The sequence below is a fragment of the Leucopleurus acutus genome, assembly GCF_964270905.1.
Source record: "Leucopleurus acutus genome assembly, chromosome: 5".
NCBI classification, from domain to species: domain Eukaryota; kingdom Metazoa; phylum Chordata; class Mammalia; order Artiodactyla; family Delphinidae; genus Leucopleurus; species Leucopleurus acutus.
The window spans coordinates 2,170,978-2,194,863 of NC_139147.1; the positions used below are offsets into that span (position 1 = coordinate 2,170,978).

At 50.6% G+C, this 23,886-nt stretch overlaps 1 protein-coding gene across 2 annotated transcripts in view; it reads right to left on the reverse strand.

Moving 5' to 3' along the window:
- The window catches only part of AGPAT3 (1-acylglycerol-3-phosphate O-acyltransferase 3), a 95,217-nt gene extending 71,619 nt beyond the window's left edge, over positions 1-23,598 (reverse strand). For both annotated transcript variants that reach the window (XM_082839145.1, XM_082839143.1), the window contains exon 1: positions 23,469-23,598. The gene's annotated coding sequence lies outside the window, so the exon portion shown is untranslated. The remainder of the gene's footprint in view (positions 1-23,468) is intronic.
- Positions 23,599-23,886: the final 288 nt, after the last annotated feature.

Below are 23,886 nucleotides of genomic sequence, written 5' to 3' on the forward strand. Positions count from 1 at the left end.
TCTGACAAGCTGCCTTTTAATTGGAGTTTTCAGGCCGTCCATATTTGATGTGATGATTGATATGGTTGGGATTAAATCTATTATCGTTCTATCTGTCCTATCTGGATTTGTTTGTTTCATTTTCTCTTTTTTCTGTCTTCTTCTGGATTAGGGATTTTTTTAAGATTCCATTTTATTTCCATTATTAGTTTATTAGCTATACCACTTTGTTGTTTTTTTAATGGTTGCCCTAGAATTTACAATGTATATCTTTAGTATATCACTGTCTACTTTCCAATAATATTATAATACTTCACATGTATTTTAAGAATTTTACTAGTTTCCACTTCCCCACTTCTAGATTTTTGGCTATATTACTGCCATACCTCTTACTTCTACTTATAAACTCTATACAACATTGTTAGTACTTTTATTTTAAACAGTAAATTATCTTTTAAAGGACTTTTTGTGTGTGTGTGTGTGGGGTACGCGGGCCTCTCACTGTTGTGGCCCCTCCCGTTGCAGAGCACAGGCTCCGGACACGCAGGCTCAGCGGCCATGGCTCACAGGCCCAGCCACTCCGTGGCATGTGGGATCCTCCCGGACCGGGGCACGAACCCGCGTCCCCTGCATCGGCAGGCGGACTCTCAACCACTGCGCCACCAGGGAAGCCCTAAAGGACTTTTTAAAATGAGAGGACAAAAGTCTTTTACATTTTCCTGCATTTCTGCTGCTTTTTATTCCTTCAGATCCAAATTCCTGTCTGGTGTCACTTTCCTTGTCCCCAGAGGACTTCCTCTATATTTTCTGGAGTTCAAGTCAGCTGGTGATAATTTTGTTCAGCTTTTAAATGTCTAAAAAAGTCTTTATTTGGCTTTCACTTTGGAAAGAGACTCTGTTAGCTAAGGAATTGTAGGCTGAAGCTTTTTTTCCTTCTGTATCTTGAGGATGCCCTTCCATAATCTTCTGAATTGCACCACTTCTGACAGGAAGTCCACTGTGACTTCACCTCTGTTTCCTCTGTACAGTGTAGGCTTTTGCCTCTGGCTGCTTTTAAGATCTTCTGCCTTTAAGATTTCCAGAAATTTGATTCTGATGTACATGGGTGTAGTTCTCTTCATGATTCTTCTGCCTGGGATTTACTGATCTTCTTGAAAGTCAGTTTTCATCAAATTTGCAAAATGTTAGCCATTATTTTTTTCAAATATTTTCCATCACACACATCTCTTTTCTGGAATTCAATTTCATGTTTGTTATCCCTCTTTATATGGTTCCACTGATGCTGTTTTTTTTTTTCCCTGTCTTTTTCCTGTGTTTCATTTTAGAAAGTTTCTAGTGATATGTCTTCAAGAATACTGAAGATACATATTGGGTCTGAGTGTCTGACCCCCCGTGAACCCCGCCCAGTGCATTTTCCTCTCTAGAAGATTTGGGTCTTTTTATATCTTCTATTTTCTCCTCGTCCTGTGCGTATTTTCTCTGTGCCATTGGACACATGGAACACATTTATAACAGGCATTTTTAGCATCCTTCTGTGCTAATTCTGCCATATGGATAGCTGTGGGTCCACCTGGACCTGCTTCTAGTTGATTTTTCTCGACTTCTGGGTTATGTTTTCCCACCTGTTTGCATGACAAGGAATTTCTGCTTGGCTCCTGGACACTGTGGACATGGCGTGTCGGGGATGAGCCTGTTGTGGTCCCTCAAGTATTGTCAGGCTTTGTCTGGGAGTGTCATTAACTTTCTCAGAGTTGTTTGACCTTCCCAAGCTTTGTTTCTGTGGGTCCTGAGCAGGCTCGCATCTGCGGGGGAGGCGATGGCCTCTGAGGTGCCTACCCGACATCCTCTGAGCTGTGAGGTCTCTCCACCTGGCTGGTGAGAACACAACTTCATGCACAGCCCGTGTGAACTGAGGGAACGGTTCTATCTACCCCTTTCCAGGCTCCCCCGACCTTGGTGGCGTCCCACACACGTGCGCAGATCACCACAGTCTAAGAACGAGTCGGGGGGTACCGTTCTCAGCTCTCTAGAACTCCTGAGTCACGCAGTCCTATCCTCTCCAGTATTCCCACAAGTTCCAGCCTCCACGGAGTCCCTGAACGCCAGCCTCTGTCTCCCCCTGCCCTCCCTGTGCTCGGCTGGCCGCTGCAGGTGATGAGCCGGGAGAGGGGTGCCCCACTCACACCCTCTCGTGGGGCCACCGTCCGGTGCCCCTGCTGTGCACGTGTGAGGTCGGCAGCCTCACACACTTCTGTTTGTTTTCCTTTGTTTAAGGTGGGCTGTGCGGTCTGGCCCCTTTCATCCCATCGTGGCTAGACGTGGATGTTGGGATCTTGCATCTTCACTCCGTTTCCCATTCGTCCACAGTGGGCGGGGCTAGCGGACGCGACCGCTGCACCTTAGCTGAGAAGCGCCGATCAGCACGTCAGAGGCAGAGGCTGCGGCTGCACAGAATGGAGACGCCTGCAACATCCGGAAAGAGGACCAGCGACTCTCCTGCACGCGGGTGGATGGAGGGGGGTCCGGGCGGGGGCGACAGCACGAGGCAGGAGGGCGCAGCTCAGAACCAGCGGCAGGTGGCAGGGCCTCCCCCATTGTTGCCCCTTCCTGAGACGTTCCATACTGGCACTCAGGCACCGACCGCTCAGCCCTGTCAGAACTCTTTCTACGTTCTGGTTCCAGCCCCTTGTCAGATGTGTGATTTGCAAATAGTTTCTCCCATCCTGTGGGTTGTCTTTTCACTTTCTTGAAGCACAAAGGCTTTTAATTTGGATCTCAGAAGCCAGAGAAAAAAGGTGGATTACCTGCAAAGGAGAGACAGCCTGACAATGATTTGCTCGCGTATGAAGGATGTCGATGGCCAGCACAGGCTGTCATCAATGTGATAAAAGGACCGACTGGCAGCCCAGATTCTACAACCAGCAAATGCGTCTCTGAAGGAGCAGGGAAAGCTAAACAAAAGTGGGGAAGGCTTGCCACCATCAGAATCTAACTAAAGGAATTTCTAATGCACGTACACTTCAAGCAGGAAGAAGTGATCTCAGATGGAAAGTCAAAGATGAGAAAAGAATAAAGAGCGAAGGAAGTGGCAGATAGATCTACAAGTCAAAAACAGAAGTAATACTAAGGATATAGCAACAAAGGTTTGTGAGGTTAAAAACATTAAATACACAATAACACATGAGGTGGAAGGGAAAGTTAGGGGTGATCTCAGTCCTTGGATCCCCCTGAAAGGTAAAGCACTAGTTAATTTTAGACGTTTGATAAGTAAGAATGTTGTAATTTCTGGGAAAACCATCAAAGGAACAGAAAGAGTCTATAACTTCCTAGTGGTAGTGGTCAAAAAAAAAAAAAAAAGGAAGAAACAAAGAAAAAAGAAAAGATCCATCATCAATTCAATAAAAAGCAAGAAAGGAGAAGGAAAGAAAAAATAAACATAGCACAGACAAAACAGTCAGTAAAATATAAGATGGTAGATTTAAACTCAAATCTATGTCATTACATTTAAAGTAAACCAAATAAAGACTCCCGTTTAAAAAAATTCTAATTGTCAGAATATTTTAAAGAGATTATCAAACTTCAGTTAAAAAAAACACTTCAATTATATGCTGTTTATGACGTACATCTAAGACATAAAAATACGAAAGGGTTAAAACTAAAAGAATAGAAAGAGTATACAAGGCAAGGACTACCCAAAGGTTCAGCTACATGAATTTCAGACAAAGCAGACGTACAGGCAAAAAACACTAGAAGAGACGACCAATCACTTCCTATGACAGACACTTCATTCATAAAAAAGATGCCGCAATTTTAAAACTGGTGTCATTAGTATAACACAGTCCCAAACATATAAAGCAAAAATTAATAGAAATGATGGACTTCCCTGCTGGTGCAGTGGTTAAGAATCCGCCTGCCAACGCAGGGGACATGGGTTCGATCCCTGGTCTGGGATTCCACATGCCGCGGAGCAACTAAGCGCGTGTGCCACAACTACTGAGCCTGCGCTCTAGAGCCCACGAGCCACAACTACTGAGCCCGTGTGCCTGGAGCCCGTGCTCCGCAACAAAGAGAAACCACCGCAATGAGAAGCCCGCGCACCGCAATGAAGCCCCAACACGGCCGAAAATTAATTAATTAATTTTTTAAAATTCAATTTGAAGATTGATAGAAATGCAAGAATTAATAGGCAAATACACAGTGATAACTAGGGAGTCTAACGGACCTCTCTCTGTATTTGATAAAACAGATAGATACAAGAAGTCAACGAGGATACAAGAGTTGGCGAACATTTTCTGGAAGGGGCCAAATAGTAAATATTTTAGATTTTTCCGGCCAAACGGTCTCTACTGAAACTACTCAACCAAGTCACAGTGCAAAACAGTCATAGACAATACATAAACCAATGCGTGTGGACGTGATCTCCTAAGAATTTATTTCTAGAAGCAAGTGGCGAGCCAGATTCGGCCCATGCGCTACAGTTTGCCGAGGCCTAACACAGACAGTTTAAACAGCATGATAACGAACCTACCTAAACTAATCTCACCAACTGCAGAATACAGTCTGTTCAAAGACACACAGAGCATTTCCAAAATGTGACCGTATGCTGGGCCATAAAACAAGTCTTAACAAATTTCAGAAGACAGGCATCAGCATCAGAGTATATGCTTTGACCAAAATGTACTGATGCAAAAAAAACAAAAAAAAGGCAACAAAAAGATATTTGGAAAAATTCCATCATGCTTAGAAATTCAAAACAGTTATCAACAATCAAAAAATAAATCAATTAGATACTGGAAAATCTATTGAATGGAAGAGTAACAAAAATGTGTCATATCACAACTTATAGGCTGCAGCTAAAAGTTCTTAAAGGGATCAAAGGTTATACTTAAGTGTGTGGTAGAAAATGTCAGAAGGCTGAAAGCAAATGACCTAAAACGTAAGTTAGAAAAACAGAAAGTAAATCAAAAGGAAGGAAGGAAATAACTTAGAAAGTAGAAATTCATGGAATAAAAAGCATACAGAAAACCACAAAGGTGGTTTTTGGAACAGATCAGCACAAGTGGCAGAGTTCTGGCAAGAGAATCAAGACAGAGAGAGAGATGGCATGGACCGCATCGGGAGCAGGAGGAGGAGGTGTAAGCAAGCGCTGCGGACATTTTTAAGAGGGAATATGAGCAGCTTTGGAGCAGTCAACTTGACAACAGAGCTAACAGGACAAATTCCCAGGAGGGGCAACTGACCAAAAAGCTACAGAAAACTCAAAGCACAGGCCAGCTTTAAAAACCTGAAGCAGAAGTGACAAGCCGCCCCCAGGACCCTGGAAACCGAGGCCCTTGCCTGCGCCCCTCGCCTGGGGACCACCACCCTCGCAGACGCCTGGCACCCCTGGGCCTGCCCGGCTGGAGCCTGGGCCCTCAGACCCACAGGACGGGATGACAACGTCTCCTTCACATCGGCTTGTGTCAGAAACCTGCCATCACGAGTGGAGAAGACATTTAACTGAAAGTTGGTGGCTCAAGAAGCAAGTGTGAGCTTGGAGATCTAATCTCGCCGCGGTGGAGACTGAGAGCAAAAGCTGTGCGTGAACAGGGTGTCCGGACACCCGGGGCTCCCCTTCGGGCCCGAGCCCCACGCCACCTGCGGGGCCAGGGGACACTGTCCAGACCCCAGTCCCACTGCCACGCCCGCTCCCTGGCTGGAGCAAACCCCTGCTCTTCAGTAAGACGAGCGCCTCCATTCCAACAAGGTCTCTGGGGGTGAAGGTCATGCTTCTGAAGAAAACACAGAGCATCACCGTTCGCTGATTATTAAGGGTAACGGGGGAGAAGGGAGGGCAGAGACAGAGAGTCAAAGTGTACAACGAGCGGCCGATGCCGACCCCGGCCAGGCCCGCGCTCCGGGTCAACCCTCAGCTGCCCCAGAGCGCAGCCCCGGCCATGCCCGCCCGTGCGCCCCGTCCAGGCCCAAGGTGCCCGCACGGCACACGCAGGCCAGCGAGGGGCGGGACGGGCTGCGGGTCGCTCAGCTGCGGAGACCATCGCACTCCGCTGCGAAGCCGCAGAACATACGGAAGCATGAGTAGCAGGTACACAAAGACAAGGTTCACGTTCGACATGTTTCCAGCGATGAGCCGGCCACGAAAGCGTATGTGCTGAGAAAGGTACGACCCCCATCGCCGGCTCACAGTCAAAGGCTTCATGACACAGACGGGCGGAGGGGGGAGGGGAAGAGTGGGGTGGGAGAAGAGGGAAGGGGGAGGGGCCCCCAGCCCGGGGACTATTCTGGGCTGTCAGGGGCAGCGTAGCCCATGCCTGGTGGCAGCGGAGCCCAGCTGGGTCAAGGGTGTCTCAGGAGACAGACACCGTGCCCACGGCAGAGAGGAGAAGAAGGTCCCCAGGGCCCCGGGTCCCTCAGAGGCTGCGCGCGGGACCACGGCAGACCCTCAGGGGCCGGCGGCTGGGCGGCAGGGCAGCTGCTCCGGGGCTGATGGCCTTGGCCTTCCCAGCGGGGCTACAGCGGCCCGAGGAGCCCAGAGCCACGGCCACCGCGCTCCGGGCGCGTCCCTCCCGGAGACCCTGGGGGCCCTGAGCACCGGCGCCAGGAGCGGACGAGTAGCCCCGTGCGTCCCAGCCTCTCCTCCGGAGCGTCCCCGCACAATCTCCCGCGACAGAAGCAGGCGCTGCCCCTCCAGCTCTACAGCCTCCGCGGGGCCCTCGTGGGCCGCACGGCAAGGGCAGAGCGAGGCCGGGCTCCAGCCCCAGGGCCCCGAGGACAGACAAGGGTGGGGCTGGGCCGCGCCGAGGGGCTCTCAGGCCGGCGGGTCCCCCGGACCTTCCCGCTCGCTGTGCAGCGATTGTATTACCGGGGTCGGTGCCTGTTGCTGGTTTTGGGGGGCGGGTCTCCCCGAACTCCTGCCCTCAGAGTTCACGGCCCGACCCCACTTGGAGCAAACACCACGACCTGGTTGTTGCACGTGCTGACCAGTCCAGGAAAGCAGCCACCTTCCCGGGAGACACGCCTGGGGGTGTCCTCTGCCTGTCCCCCTACCACGCGACAGCCGCCAGCGCCGGGGTTCTGACCCGCCCAGGCATTTCCGGATTGGAACACCTATCCTTTTGAAATTCTGGGTGTGGACGATCTATGAAATCCATGTCTACACAGCAAAGAAGATCTTACCAACTATTCTATTAATAATAATATGAGACACACTTGGTGGTTAGGATTTGCCAGACTCTGTTCTGAGCATTTCACGTGTATTAAGTGCACTTGGCCAGAGGCACGGGGTCCCGCAGGGTAGAGACTTACACACTAGACAAACCTCCCGTGACTCCTGGGGTGCGGGGCCCAAAGACGAAGGACCCGCCCAGGTCATACAGCTCCACCCTCATGAGGCCACTCAGAACCACAACTAGCACGTCCAGGGGAAACATGACAGGGGCCAAAATGCAATTTTAAATCTCCTAGGGGCCGCATTAAAAAGGAAAAAGAAACAGGCAAACGAGGCATGGAAACAACCCAAGTGTCCTTCAGACGATTGGTTTAAGAATATATGTATAGTATTGATATATATATGTATATATTGAAATATACATGCATACACACACACACACACACACACACACACACACACACAGAGAATGGAATATTACTCAGCCATAAAAAATAATGCCATTTGCAGCAACATGGATGGACCTAGAGATTATCATACTAAGTGAAGTCAGACAGAGAAAGACAAATATCATATGATATCACTTATATGTGGACTCTAAAATGTGATACAAATGAACTCATATACAAAACAGAAATAGACCCACAGGGGCTTCCCTGGTGGCGCAGTGGTTGAGAGTCCACCTGCCGATGCAGGGGACACGGGTTCGTGCCCCGGTCCGGGAGGATCCCACATGCCGCGGAGCGGCTGGGCCCGTGAGCCATGGCCGCTGAGCCTGCACGTTCGGAGCCTGTGCTCCGCAACGGGAGAGGCCACAACAGTGAGAGGCCTGTGTACCGCTAAAAAAAAAAAAAAGAAAGAAATAGACCCACCGACATAGAAAACAAACTTACGGTTACCAAGGGGAAAGAGGGGGAGAGATAAATTAGGAGTTTGGGATTAACAGATACACACTACTATATATAAAATAGATAACCAACAAGGACCTACTGTACAGCACAGGGGACTATACTCAATATCTTGTAATTACCTATAATGGAAAAGAATCTGAGAAAAAGTATGTGTGTGTGTTTGTGTGTGTGTGTATGTGTGTGTATACATACACTTAAAACATGGAATCACTTTGCTGTACACCTGAAACTAACACAATATTGTAAATCAACTAGACTTCAATAAAAAAGAGAAATAGGCAAAAATAATTTAATAATACATTTATTTAACCCAATATATCCAAAATATTATCATGTTGACGTCTATTCAACCTAAAAGAATCAGTGAGATATTCTACTTTTTTTTCACACTAAGTCTGTGAACCTAGGGTGCATTCATCCCTAACAGCACATCTCAATCCAGACCAGCCACGTCTCTGGCTGTGTGGCTCTGTGGCTCATGGCCTCACGGCCTCACAGGTTCAGACACAACATACTTGCTGTTATTTGCCTCTCGTTCCCTTTTCTGCTTACATGTTAAGAATTTTAGAGATTTTTAGTTCCGCCGACTCTTTGGCTTCCCATGTATCCGCAATGGTTAATTCCTCCACTGGACGGTAGGTACAGGGGCTTCAGTATCCTCTGTGTTTCATACACTAAAGCATTTCTTAATTTGAAAAAGAGAAGCTAACCCATTCCTGGAAGTACAATATAATCAACAAGTTACAAATAACAATTATGACAAAATTATTAAATATTTCCAATTTTCTTTTCCTTCTATAAAATTTGGAAGGAGAAGAAACCGACCCCTCTCTGGAAATAAATACACTGTACCTGACAAAGCACGAACACCTAGCAATCCGCTTCCTCTTCACTTTTCTTTTCTTCCTAAAAAAGTCTTACTTACAAGAAGCCTCTCTCTTATTCATGTTCCCTCTCCCTCTCCCCTTCCCTGTCTCTCCTTGCCTCTGTCCTGTCTCTGTGTCTCTCTCCCCGGCCTCCCATCACCCAGTTTGGAAGGGTCAACCCTGTAAACACACCCCAAGCCTGGAGCAAATCCCTCTCGTTGAGCACAGCTAACGTACTGCTACTTGTCACACGTGTCAAGTTAGACACGACGCCTGATACGGCTCCCCTGAAACGTCCAGGCCACCACCGCCTGCTCCCTGCATGTCAGCGCACCGGGGTCGGGTTCCGCCCTCTACCTATGTGCTTATTCCGGGTTTTGGTGGATGTATGTGAGTGCGAATGAAAAGAATAACTGGCAAACGTCATTGCTTTAAATACAACTGTGCTACCACACATGTGATTGCACATTTTGACATTTATTTTCAAAGGGCCACAGGTGTGTATGTCACACACACACACACACACACACACACACACACACACACGGCAAGAACACTGCTGAGAAAGGGAGCGTATCCACTCTGAGCCCATCAGAGTCCCTGATGACACAGCGGGGCAGGCTCATCTAGGCCCGCTCCACCAGAAGCCTGAAACTGAACTCGCAGCATTAATCAGTCAAGACTCCATGCAAAGTCCCGGCTTGATTTTCTCCCAGTGATTCACAAACACAGCCTCGCACCCCCGAGGAGCAACCTCAGAGCCACACAGGTACAGACGGACGAGGTGCCCTGCCTGCTCCCGCCACACAGAGGGCAGGTGGCCCCTGAGGCTCGGCGGCCAGCATCCCTGCCACCCTCAGGGATGCTTTAGAGGGAAAAGAAGCTCCGCTCAGATGTGCGGAGCCATGAAATGATTCAGCACCGCGGGACATGTCAAGTTGGCACAGAAAGCCAGCACTTCTGTGATGTTAGACAAGCCCTCGGCCTGGGCGCGGGCTGGTGGACAGCGGCCTCTCCCGTGTTCCAGAAACGCGCCGGACACAGCAGGACGTAGCCTAAGGCCTCTGCCACATGCTTCTGCAAAAACGGAGAGCAACGCGGACGGACAGAACCCACCATTCTCTTGCTCTGCATCTGAGGGGCACCAGACGAGAGGCAGCCGGGACCCTTGTCAGCTGCCTAAGGACACGGTGGCCGTTTTGGGAACGAGGCTGTGCAGAGCTCAGCCATGTCCATCTCTGCCCTCCCTGAGGCGCTCATGGCCTCGGGTCGCTCGTCCACGTGCTGTTGTCCGTGGGCAGCCCTGCTGGGACTCGCCACTCACCCCCACGCGCGGCATCGCTGCTCCGACACGCGTGCGGCGCCTCGTGTGTGACACCGCTCTATAAAGTACCTTCACACGTGATGTTTTCTAATCCTCACCAGCCCCTGGGGGAGCCATGAGGAGCAGAGGGCCAGCACCGAGAGGCATGAAGTCACGTCCCGGGAGCCACTCGAACCCGGGGCCCGTCCCACAGCTCCCACGGGGGCAGGCCAGTCACCTGCCATGTATTTGCACTGAGGGCCTTAACAAACAGGGGACAGCGTCGGTTATGCTACTGCCTACTGCCGCAGTGCACAGTGAAACGCAGGGACAGAGCCTTAGCAGGTTGGATTTCAAAACTGGAAAAAAAAAAAACCTGGAAAATAAAGTGGAAATGAGAAAACGATTAGGCACCTAGAATGGTGTTATTCTTTCAAGTATTACTGGTGTGAGTGGAAACAGGCGTGGTCTCTTTGGGGGTAAGTCGGCCACAGGGGTCGGAAGTCTCTGGCCGTGAGGACCCTGGCTCAGCGATCCCCGGGAGGACTTGCCCTCAGGAAGCCAACCAGGGAAGAGCCGTGCAGGGCGCCCGCCGGACTTCCGACAGGGAAACAGAAACAGCTCTGGTGCCGCCAGCAGCAGGCATCGCTGTCCACACAACGGAGCACGGCCCTCGCGGTCTTTACCCAGGGACAGGGGCAGATGGCAAAGGTCAGCAGTGTGACGTGAACCAAGGAAAGTGGGCCGCAAAGACAGCCTGTACGATGTGGTCCACGTGTGGGTATATGTGAGCATATGTGTGTGCACGTGTGAGCACAGGTGTGCGTGCGTGTGCATTCTGACTCAGACTCGGGATGTGGAAGGCCTCCTGGTGAAGTGAGAGGTCCAAGGTGCAGCGCGCCTCGGGGGAGAAGCCGGGACCAGGTTGGGGTAACATCGAGGACCAGGAAGAGGAGGAAGCGTCGGTGGGGCGTCACCACGGGGCTGGAGCCCGGGAGTGACAGGGACAGTACTGGGGCTACCGAAACAGAACCCCGATGCGCCCTAGGGAAGGAATCTGGTGGGAGCGGAACTGGAGGCCTGGGGACCTTTGGGGGCACTGGAGCAGCCCGTGTGTGGCCTGTCTCGGGGGGAATCAGTGAGGTTCCACGAGGGACAGTGGGGGTTTGGGGGAGAGACACGGAGGAAGGGGTCAAGGCGGGGCAGGGGCCTGGCTTGGACGCCAGCGTGGTGACCTCACCACAGGAGACGGGGAGAGGGTAGGGGTGTTTCACGGCTGTGGGTGGACAGGGGAGGCCTGCTGAGATCAGGCGCCTGGGCTGAGGACACACGGCCTGCGGGGGGGAAACTGTGGGCCTGGGGTTTAGGGCTTGGAGCTGAGAGGACAGCAAGCTGGGGTCACGGCCTCGCAGGTAATTAAAATAACAAGGGGCGACGGGAGGCCCCTGGCAGACAGGACCTCAGGCAGAGCCCCCCAGATAACCATTCCAGATGCTTCATTAAGCATCTTTCCCTTCACATCTAGTTTCCTTTTTTAAAATATTTATTTACTTATTTATTTAATTTATTTTGGCTGCACCGGGTCTTAGTTGTGGCACACGGGATCTTCACTGCAGCACACGGGATCTTTAGTTGCTGCGTGCAGACTCCTTGGTTGTGGCCTCCATGCTGGGATCAGTTCCCCAAGCAGGGATCGAACCCAGGCCCCCTGCACTGGGAGTGCAGAGTTTTACCCACTGGACCACCAGGGAAGTCCCGACATTTATTTTCCAGTTTTGAAATCGGACGTGCTAAAATGTATGAACCATCTTAAAAAACACACCCTTTCACTTTTACTGGCATATACTGCACACCGCACATGTATGGTAGTTTTCCAGCTACCAAAAATGTCATTTGAAGAAAACTGTTTGGATGGTGGCTTAGTCTCCAGTTCTAAAAAAGCAGACACCACCTCAGTTGTACGGATGACAGAGAAGTTGACGGGAAGTTAAGTTCATTGAAGACAAAATCTGAGACAGGTTTTGCAGTTGTGTCCCAAACTGGTTAAAGCACTTGATAAAGATGTGCACTGGGAGGGAGGGGCCCCTGGCTTTAAGCTCCCCGGACACCACAATTGTCTTCCACCAGGCAGTTGTAGGCCAGGATAAAATTTACCCCAAGTTAGCTTAGTCACTTAGGTATACTCCAACCTACCGCATTCCTTAACTTTCATTATTGTTTATTCATCAGCATTTGTATCGATTCACCTTAGCAATCTCTTCAAGCTCAGAGTTTTGTTTTAGGATCATTTTCCTTCTTTGTCAATGATGTCTTCAGAAGTTCCCTTTTATGAGTCCAGAAAATTAACCTATAATGGTTCCAGATCAGTCCCACTCCTGGGCTCCTGGCAGAAGCAGGCAGCACTTCTGAAGGCAGAACTTGTCCAGGGAGATGTGCTCCAGGGAACCTGCAGACAAAGTCCTCCTGAATACAAGAGCACAGTCCAAGCTACAAGGCACACGAGAAACCAGCTTCAGGGAGTGAGAGGCAGCATAACAAACAGCGGAATTCAACCCCCAAGACATTTAGACTTCGGTATTATTTGGGGCGCTGTTATTACTTTGGCATTATTCTTTGCAGCTTATAGAATAATATGCTTAGAGATAAAAAAAGGAAATTGAAATATGTGCAAAGAAAAGACCACCATGCGAGAGAAGAGGCATGGTTTGGGAAGAACCACAGAGAACGTTCGAGGATGGAAACTATAATCACCGAAATGAGCAGGTTAACGAGCAGGTTAAGCAGCAGATTAGACGGAGATGAAGATGGAGCTGGAAAACTGGAAAGGAAAGCTGAGGAAGTCACCCAGAATGTGGCCAAAAAAAAAAAAAAAAGACTAAAAGACAGACATGAACAAGAGTTGAAGAGGCTTGGAAGATGGTGTGAGAAAGTCAAGCATAAGGTAGAAACAAAATTCAACAAAAGAATGGCTGAAATTTTTCCAGAATTACTGAGAGACACAAAACTTTATCCTCAAGAAGCACATTGACTCCAAAGCAGGAAAATAAGAAGAAATCCACTCCAGAGATGCCACCATGAAATTGAAGAATACTGGGGCTTCCCTGGTGGCGCAGTGGTTGAGAGTCCGCCTGCCGACACAGGGGACGCGGGTTCGTGCCCCGGTCCGGGAAGATCCCACATGCTGCAGAGCGGCTGGGCCCGTGAGCCATGGCCACCGAGCCTGTGCATCCGGAGCCTGTGCTCTGCAACGGGAGAGGCCACAACAGTGAGAGGCCCGTGTACCGCCAAAAAAAAAAAAAATTGAAGAATACTGGATGTAAAAGGGACCACAAACACAGCAGAGAGGAAACATTACTGATGCAGGAACGACAGCGGAACTGACAGCGGGTCCCTGAGCCAGGAGGAGGTGACAGGGTGTAATCCACGTCTCAGAGAATGCCAGTCAGTGCCACATAGACCATGTCCTCTGCCCACGAGGCTTCTGAGGTGAAGTCAACAGTAAATATATAACCTAAAATCCCAGTGCATTTAGAAAATAAAAGTACCTCTGTATCACTCACGGGTCATAGAAGAATAATAAAGGATTTTTAAATGCTCAAAAACTCAAATACTGAGCAATGACATTACTGCACACCGAAATATACAGGACACAGGACAGCAGAACCAGGAAGGAAGGTTATAGCCTTAAATGCTTACGATAGAAATAAAGTCTGAAAATTAAGAAACTATGCTTAGAAAAAATAAAAAAAAAGAAGTTAAGCTTTCAACTCAACAACCTGTAAAGGGAACACCAGGAAAGAAAAAAAACAACCCAGGGAGTGTAGAAAGATACGATTACAACGAAAGGATAAATTAATGACACGGGAACCAAAGATGTGTTGGACAAGATCTATAAAACTGAAAGTCGGCTCTTTGCGAATGGCAAAGAAACAGAGAAGCCTCTGCTAAGATGAATCAAGAACAAAGAAAAGCAAAAACATTTCAGGAATGAAAGGGGGAGTTTAATGTCAGATACAGTAGAGATTTAAAAATTAAGAAAGTATTATGACTTTTGTACCAAGAAACAGACAATGTAACTGACACGGATACTGGGGTAGACAGGTCTAAGATGACCCCCATGGTTCACACTCTTGTGTAACCCGCACCCTTGAGGGCGGGCTGGACCTACTGACTGGCTTCCAACAAAAAGTGGACGAGAAAAGTAGTGGAAGGTGGCATCCGAGATGTGGTTTACGACACTGAGACTGTGTCTAGCTGGTGTCTCCCCCTCCCTCTCGCCCTCTCACTCTCACTCTGACGGACAAGTTGCCAGGTTGGGGAGCCCTCAGCACAACTGGCAAGGACCTGAATCCTGACAGAAACATGAATGAACTTGAAGAGGGATCCTTGCCCTGTGGCACCTTCAGATAAGACTGCAGCCCCAGGAGGCACCTTGGTCACCGCCTGTGAGGGACCCCGGGACTGAGGACGCAGCTAAGCTGAGCGTGGATTCCTGGACCACAGAAAGGGTGAGATGGTAAGTGCTGTTGACAGCCAGTAAGTGTTGGGGTCATTTGTTACATAGCAACAGATAACTAATGCAGATCACTCCCTAGAAAATAATACCCAACCTTATTTTTAAAAGGCTGGAAAAGCTGAACAGATCTGTACTATTAAAGTAATCGACCAGGATGTAAAAATCTGTCTGCACGAGAGCCAGGCCCAGACCAAGAAATTATGTAAGAAACGCATAACCTCAGTCTCACAGAAGCTCTTTTATACCACAGAAAAGGAGGCAATACTGTCCACTCATATGATGAAACCAGTATAAGCCAGCACCTAACCCAGACAAGACGGGGACAGTATAATAAAGGACAATTGCAAGCCATGCGCACTTCTAAACAAAGGTGCAACAAATCCTAAACAAAATATTAACAAACCGAACGTGGTAACGCAATACAGAATAATACATCATGGCCGAGATGGGACGTTTCCAGAAAACCTGCTCATGTACTTCACCAAATCAACCTATCAAAGGAGAAAATCTTATACAACCAGCTTCATACGTGCAGAAAAAGTCCTTGATAAAGCATTTTCAGTCAAATATTTGTATAAACAAGACAACTTTCTTAACCGGAAAGGGGACATCTAAAGAAAACTAAGCATTCTCTCTCTCTCTCTTTTTTTTTATAATTTCATTACTGTAAACAGGTAAACATAATCCAAGGAGATAAGTAACACACCATGCCCCCCCCCCCCCGCTGCACCTTCCCACCCCTTATATGAAGTCTTGAGTCTCCTCCCAGTACGTCGTCGCTTCAATACAAGAAATTTGAAAAGGCGTTCTTACCGCCCCCCATGCCTTGCGCTTAGCCCTAACCCCTGCCTCTCCCCCAGCAGTGTCCCCGGGGCCGTTAGTAAGCAGTGCCGCTGGGGACACCTTGCCCATACTGGGGGCGCCCAGACGTGCCGGGGACCACGTGCCAGGTGCGCCTAAAGGTGAAAGCCCCCTGTGCAGACACGGCCCGCCAGTCCACACCCACACCTGCGCTCCGCTGACTCACGTCTGTGACCACACCGGCCCAGGCGCTCTCTCCACATTCTGGCTCCCCGGGTGCGGCAGGCCGGCATCTCACTGTGCTTTTATTTTTGCGTCTCCCTGATGACCCGTGAAGGTAAGTCTTGAATCTCCTCTCCTCTTACTTCCTTCCGTCTGTTTGCTCCTTTGTTCCCAGGAGGAGCCATAGGAAGATTCTGAACTAAGCAGTCTCCGTGTTTGTACCAACACCAAACGGGAAAACTGAGCATTTCCTGAAAATCAGGGAATAGGACAGAAACGCCCCCTCGCACCTCCGTTCAATACGGTCCTGACGGCGCTGGCCCAGGCAGTGAGACAGGATGGAAAAGTATTAAGGCATAAGGCAGAGACGAGGCCATCACCGCTCCCTGTCTACGCAGAAAATCCCCGAAATCTACAGGTAAATTATAAGAAGTAGAGATTGGCAAGGTGACTGGATATAAAATCAATGTCCAAGATCAACTGCATTTCTGTTCAACACCAACAAGAGTTAGACATTTTTTTAAATAAAAAAATTAAATTTAAAAATACCACTTATGAAAGTAACAAAAAATAATAAATTTAACCACAGAGTCTAAGACAGTATACTTATAGTATATACAGGGCCTTATCAAAAGCCGTTTAAGAAGATCTACATTAGTTGAGACACGTTTACAGCAGGTCGTCTTAATACCATAAAACAGAAATTCCCCTCAACTGATCTATGGAATTGGTGCAATTTCTATCTAAATCCTGACCAAGTTTTTCATGAAACTTGACAAGCTGATTTTAACACAGAGAAACAAAGAGCACGAATAACCAGGCGCTCTGGAGAACCCAGGGGGCAGGGGGCGTAGAGGGGAGGATGTCCAGACAGCTACAGGGGCAGGTGCCACTCACGCAGACACACGGACCGGCAGGACAGAGAAGCCAACCGAGGGGACTGCACACACGGCCGCAGTGGCACAACAGGTCAGCAGGGAAAGAGGACCGACCGGCCGAGGCTGGTGTCAGGACAACTGTTCTCCACATGGGGACAGAGCTCCCTACTCGTCACCACAGAGTCCACTCCCGAGGGACCAAGGGCTTCAGCGTGGAAAGCAAACGTTACAACCTCTACGAGAAAACGCAGGAGAACACACGAGTGACCCCAGGGCTGGGAAAGACTTCTCAGCGACACTCGAAAGGCCACAAAAGAAAAGATGGATAAACTCCACATTGAATTAAGAATTTCTATTCATCAAAGTAAAGTAAAAAGACAAGACACGGCTAGGAAAGGTACCTAATGAACACGTGACAACGAAGGATCACTATCCTGAATACATAAGGAAACACATCATCTAGAATTCTACGTAAGGAATACGCACGAGAAAGTTATCACCTAACAGGAAAGTGGGTGAAGGAATTCACAGGGGAGGAAACACGTCTACCAGTAAATATAAGGAGAGTATCAACTCCATCTACCAGGAAACACACATCAGGCCACAATCAGACAGGAGCGTTTTGCATCCAATCTATTTGCAAAACTTAATGACAATACCACGTGCTATGGAGTATGTGGGTCCACTCACACCCTTAGTCTCTTTCCCATCACTCCGGGAAACAGCCCAGTGTAAATATCACTGTGTAAATTTTAACCTGCCTGGACTTCCCCGCCCAGTGGTCCCATTCTACACGTGTAACAGGAGGCGTGGACACAGGACATGCCATCAAAACAGAGCAGGATGAGGAGCGCCTTCTGGTAAAAGTCCCGATGCATTTTGTAAACATTACTTCATCTTCACATGGACCTCAGGAGGGCCTCCTGCACGCACTCGGAGACACACGGAGTTCCTCTGTTCCCACACTGACACCTCTCTGGGTACCATCTTCTCTGTTCCTCTACCCAGCATCACGTAACCCCATCCTGTTTCCAGCAGCCATAGTTGAGATAAGACAGACAATTCTTTTGGTTTTCATCTGCACATAAAGTCTTGGGTTTCTGTTATTCTTGTTTTGCTTCTCTTGCATGCATTTTGAAAGTGCCCATTTAGTCCTCATTTAATTGGCTCACTTACTTTATTGTGAAAATTAAACAAACAGTGTAGACCAGAGGTTGTAACAATAGTGGCCCAGAGGCTAAATTCAGGCAGGAACATTGTTTCGTTTGCCTGCAGCTTGTTAAAAATAAATAATTGCATAGAAAGATCTAGATTTGTGTCTTGTCTCAGCAGATCGAAGAGCTAGTGACTTTGGTCCCGCACCTGCCTGGCATGTCTGCTAGGGGTCCGAGGCTGGGGGTCAGAGGGGTCAGAGGCCGGGGGTCAGGCAAGGCACATCCGAGAGAAGAGACGTACAGCCATCACTCATCGGCACGGCCACCCCCACCTGGCACTTGTTAGATCTGTGTGTGCAGCTTTCACATATAGCTTTGTTTACCAAAGTAGGAGAAACATTTATACCCAATAACTCATTAAAATTTAAAGAATGCCGGGTACAAAGCAGTTGGGACCCCAGGAAAACACCCTGCTGGCTTGGAGCTAGAACTGGACCGCAGGCCACCAAAGCATTTTCTAACAAATGTTCTAGAACTGAAGTTACGGTAGTTAGCGCCTCGATTTAGGAAGCTGAAAATAGCTGTCGTGCGCTAACAGGCGTGTGCTCTGACCTCTGTCCCCCGTCTGGAAGCACTCTGCTTCCTTTCATCGCTGGACACTCACTTTTGTGTACCAGCTCACCACTAGTTACAGCAAAGGAGCCCAAATAACGGCTCAAGGGGACCTGCCAGACTGCAGGGCTTTTCCTAAAACTAAACCAAAACACTGCCGGGGGCCCAGGGACTATTCACGGTTTGGGATTCCTTTTACTGTTGCGATTATTTATTTCTACTTTTGTGGACTCCAAGTCACTAAACGTGGAGGCTGTCAGGGTGCTTTGACACTCAGACTCCCCTCAGGAGAGAACCTGCCGCCAGGGGTTGGGGGGTGCCTGCCGGACCTGACTGCCCGAAGGGCGGGGCCCGAGGACCCCAGGCTGACTTTCTCAGAGCCACATCCTCCCAGGCCTCCCCGTTCCCTGTCCCCTCACTCAGGGGTCGGATCACCCCCTCCAGCCCCCACAGTGTGCCCCCCCCCCCGAACCTCCTGCACGTCCCATCTTGGCGTCCTCCTCACGCGGAACCCAAACAGGTGACGGCTTCATCTAACAATCTGACTTGTCTTATTTTGGCAAAAGTCACTCCTAGCAAGCCATATTTTGGAAGGTATACCAACTGATTAATTTCTCTCTGAACATAAGGATGACGTGTATCCTCATTCATTCATCCAATCAGTCACTCCAATTAGCCTGGGGCGATGGTCTAATTAGAATTCAATGTATGAGAAGCATAACCCGATCACCAGCACATTCTTTATGGTAAGAGTCAACAGGCGGCTCTTCACTTTACCGCTACTCAGCGGAAAATGAAAAGCTGAGCACAGATGAATCTGCATAAATGGAATTTCTTTCTTCCCCAGGCAACATCATTTCTAGCATGTACCTGTTTCTATCATCTTCAATGGGGGTTTCCGGGCCCAGTCCACCAAGTCTCGCCTCCTACAAGCGAAAAGGTTTTTTTAAATGAATACTTCTGTGAAGCCAGTCACTGAGTTTCTGCTTCAAAAATGCAGTTTTTCATAGACTGAGTTTTCTGAGCACCGCGTTGGTTTGGATTCAATGAGACCTTGTTGGAAATCTAGATGCGTCGCTTGCCAGCCGAGGGACTGTGGCCAAGCTCTCCCACCCAGTTCCTCCAGCTGTGTAATGGGGCAATACCCTGTCCTCACAGAAACAACATAATGAGCCCATAAGATGCCTCATGGAGATGCAATAATTGGAGCTGTTGTCATCAGACCAGACGCAAAGCAGGGACACACTGAACGTCAGCATATACTTATAAAGTTTTCAGGTCAGCAAACTGAGTGATGAAGAGAAAAAGAACCCCCGTTGCTGGAGCTCTGGAATTCAGCCCCCCACCCCACGCCCGCCCCCGGGGATGCAGCCAGCGGGGCTCACAGGACCCGTGAGAGCAGATCGGGTAAAGGTGTTCCTCACTGCAGCTTCTCAACGCTGCTCAGGGTAGAACTCACTACCAGCCTTCTTATCGCTGCTTTCATTCCCCACCCACTTTCGGAGGGAACTGAGAAGAGCCACATCAATGATGCATGGCCTCCCGGGGCCACCTGAGGACAGGCCTCTCGGCTGCTGGCAGGCAGCTCCCACCAGGAGCGCCCAGCTTCAGCTTCGGTTTTTAGTCCTGCGTGATGCGAAGCACTTCTGCCTGGAAGAAGACATCTGCCTGTCACATACTGAAGGATACGGTTTCTTTCAACACTAATATTTAAAATGTATCCTATCTGTGACCTTCTGGCTGCACTTGCGGAAAGACATGGCGAATTAAAGCACAGCGTCCAGGGCCAAAGGCTCCAGCCCTGCAGCGGGAACTTGGGCCAACTTTCCCCGGGCATCTGCTCCTCTGCCTCCAAAGAGAAACACAGATGCCGCCCCCAGATGATCCGTGTTTCGGTTTCTAGCACTTTGCTCCACAAAGATAAACAGGACATGGTGAATTCTTCTCAATAATTAAACGAGAGACTGTCCCAGGCTGGACCACTCATGTGTTTGCCTAAAATCCAGCATTTTGAAATCAGTAATTTAGGATTAGTTTAAGATTATTACGAAGTGGTTTTAGAAACAACGGATTAAGTCAGAGTCATTTCGCTTTACAATGTGAATCAACTCATTTAAAACCTCAAGCATTCCTTGGTTAACCAAAAGTAAAATCCATGAAATTTCCAAGCAATTGTTTTACAAAATTCAGTCCAATCTGACTGTAACATACGTTTCTCAATGAGAAGACTGAGTAACTAAAGATCTTATGTCATACAGTCAAATCATTAAGAAAGGAACAGGCAAATGTAGCCAATTGTATCCAATGCTTTGCCACAACTTGTAACAGTAAAATATTAGAGTTTCTGATGAGGCCCAAGAGAGGGAAGAAAAAGATGGAAGCAGAAGCCACTGCTTCTGCCCCAGGTGGACTTTGATGGGGGGGACTAACTGCTAACAGCGAGGGGCCGCCACTGATCTCCACTGAAGCCCCCTGTCCTGTCTCCCACGCTAGGTCAGGCTGAAAGCCAGGGGAAGATGTGTGTTTTGGGGGTCCAATGCGATTGGAAGCGTTGACCACACCCTCCCCTCCACCCCGCCCCGGAAAACCCAGTAAATTGGCTCTTCTCAAACACAATTTCTGTTTCTCATTTTCCTTGTTTATATTGATTTCAACATTTCCCTCCTACCTCTGATTTGACCAGAGATAAAAGTGTTTCCAGACTTTTAGCAGACAGATGGGGCTGAGAAGGTGGGAGTCCATGGATCTTAGTTTAAATTCTGGCCACGCCGATTTGCGACCCAACCTTCGGGGGGTAACCCAACCTCTGGGTTTTCTCAGACCACTCTTCTCCAAGGTGGAAGTGCTAGCAGAGTTGTCACATGTAAAGGGCTAACCCTGTGTATCAGGACCCACGCTGGTTAATGTGGGACGCTGGAGTAAAAGCGGACAGCCCAGATCACTTCGGTGGATGCACTCTTTCTAACTTCCAAAATAAACAACTGCTTTCAGTGTGCTTCCCTGGCCCTGGCACCTAGACGTGGGACAGGCACATGGAACATCAGCCTGCCGGGCCTGCCTCCCAGGAGGCGGCTTCTGGAGTCCACACCCTGGCAATGCAAGTGTCCTTCCTGCACCTCCCTTCACCTCCTACGACAGGGACTTTAACCCTCTGCTCCCGCACCTTCTCCAGGCTACTGCTCGGCCTAGGCCTCTTGGCAGACATGCCCCCGCAGGCCCCACGCAGGTGGGGTGAACAGCATGCTCCGGCCAACACAGCCAGTCTGCGTGCCCGTGAAGTGTGGTTCAGAACATCAAGGCCTGCGCCTTCCAAGGCCCAGAGGAGGCCCTGTGTATGCTGACCCTCAGCCACGTGTGTGGGCGTTCTGAATGTCAATCACGTGTGTGTGAACGCCAATCACATGTAGCACCTTTTTTTAAACAATGTAATCAGAAAGATTCCCTCAGAGTGGCTGAGAAAGGGATACAGAAGTGAGTTGTAACAGGCCAACTCTGCAGCTTTGAAGGAGAGGAGGGTGGAGTTAGGATGCAAAGAAGGGGGAGGGAAAGCAGTAAGGAAATGATCAAATTAGAGAATGTTCAGAATCTCACTGAGATCCCTTATGAAGCTTTTAAACGGAGAAAACGTTCATTAGCAGTCCCTAAATGAGTACAGTCAGCCGGCAGAGCTGTAATTTAGAACACATAGGGGATTCCCCCCCCCCAGCTTAGTCCAGCATCACTGGGCCCCTCAAAACACAGCCATCGCCAGGCCACCACACACCGCTCGGGGTTTGGGATCTCTGGGTGGTTTCCACCCTTAATATGGGTGGCAGTTCTCATTCCAGTCTATCTCACGGCCAACGGCCCACCTCATTTTTCCTTCTCATGAGATCATATTTCCTATGAAAAGGAACCTAACTGCTCTAGTATTCTCTTAGAGGAGACTGTATATAGTGTGCTTTAAAAAAAAGTCTGGGGTGTGGGGTTTCCCTGGTGGCACAGTGGTTAAGAATCCCCCTGCCAATGCAGGGGACATGGGTTCGAGCCCTGGTCCGGGAAGATCCCACGTGCCACAGAGCAACTAAGCCCGAGCGCCACAACTACTGAGCCTGCACTCTAGAGCCCGTGAGCCACAACTACTGAGCCCACATGCCACAACTACTGAAGCCCGCACCTAGGGCCAGTGCTCTGCAACAAGAGAAGGCACCGCAGTGAGAAGGCCGTGCACCGCAACGAAGACCCAACACAGCCCCCCCAAAAAAAAAAAAAAAAGTTGGAAGAAAGAAAGAGAGGAACCAGCACAATACTTTCAAGGTAGCTTCAACTGCTAGTCACAGCCTCCCTTCCTGAGACCCTCGGGCAGGATCAACCGACCTGGGTGCTCTGGGCGGCCCTGGGGTGGCGGTGGTTTTCCTCCCAAACGGCTCTTGGATTACTGACCGACCCCATCACCTGACTGGAACCGTGGAAATTCACAGACGGCCTTTGGTCCAAGCGCCAAAGTCAAATCTGAACGCTCAGCACCCACCACTGCTGCGCATTCCCACCTGCAGCCCTCCCTCCTGGCCGAGCAAAAAGTGAAACTAACCCCCGGCCGTAGACAGAGCGCAGGGTCGGGGGAGCGCTCGGGGCCGGGTCCCCAGCGCCCAGAAACCGGGGGGGGGGGCACGTCGCGTCCGCGGGGAGCAGAGGGGCCCGAGAAACCCCGCGGGGAGAGGGGCGGGGGTGTCGTGCCCTCGCCCAGCCGGGTCGCCCGCCCCTCCTGGGGTGCCCCGGCCCTGGCCGCGCGCCAGCCCGGACCGGCGCGCCCGGCTGCAGCGCCGCAGGCGGGCCTGCGGGGACGGGGAGGGGACGGGGCCTGGGCCTGGCCGGACGAGGCCCCGGGGAGGCCGGGAGGGGACCCGGGGCCCGCGGGCCCCAGTCCCGGTCCTCCCGCAGGCCCCGCGCCGGGCGGAGCGCAGCCAGCCCACTGCGGCGCGGGGCCCCGGTCGGGGGCGACCTGGGACGGCGGTGGAGGCAGCCCCGACCTCGGGCGGCGGGCCGGGCGGGGGCCGACCTGGGGGCAGCGCCGCTCACCTGCAGCCGCCGCCACCTGCTCGTCGCGCGCTCGGCCCCGGCGTCGCCTCCGGGCCGTTCCGGCCGCTGCGCTCCGGCCCTGGGCGCGCCCGGCCCTGCGTCGGGCCTCAGCGAGTGCGGCGCCCGCCGCCCCCGGCCCCCATCCCGCCCCGCCCGGCCCGCCGCCCTCCGCCCTCGGCCGCGCCGCCCCGCCACTTCCTGTGCGCGGCGATCCCACAGTTCCGCCGGCGCGCGGGGCGGCGGGGACACGCGGGGAGGGGACACGGGACGTGCGGGGGGGACACAGCGGGGAGACATGCCGGGGACGCGGGAGTACAGGGGAACAGTGGGGAGGGAATACGGGTCGGGGGGGACACAAGGGGGGGACACAAGGGGGGATGAGCCAAGGGGACAGGGAGGTACAGGGGGACAGCGGGGA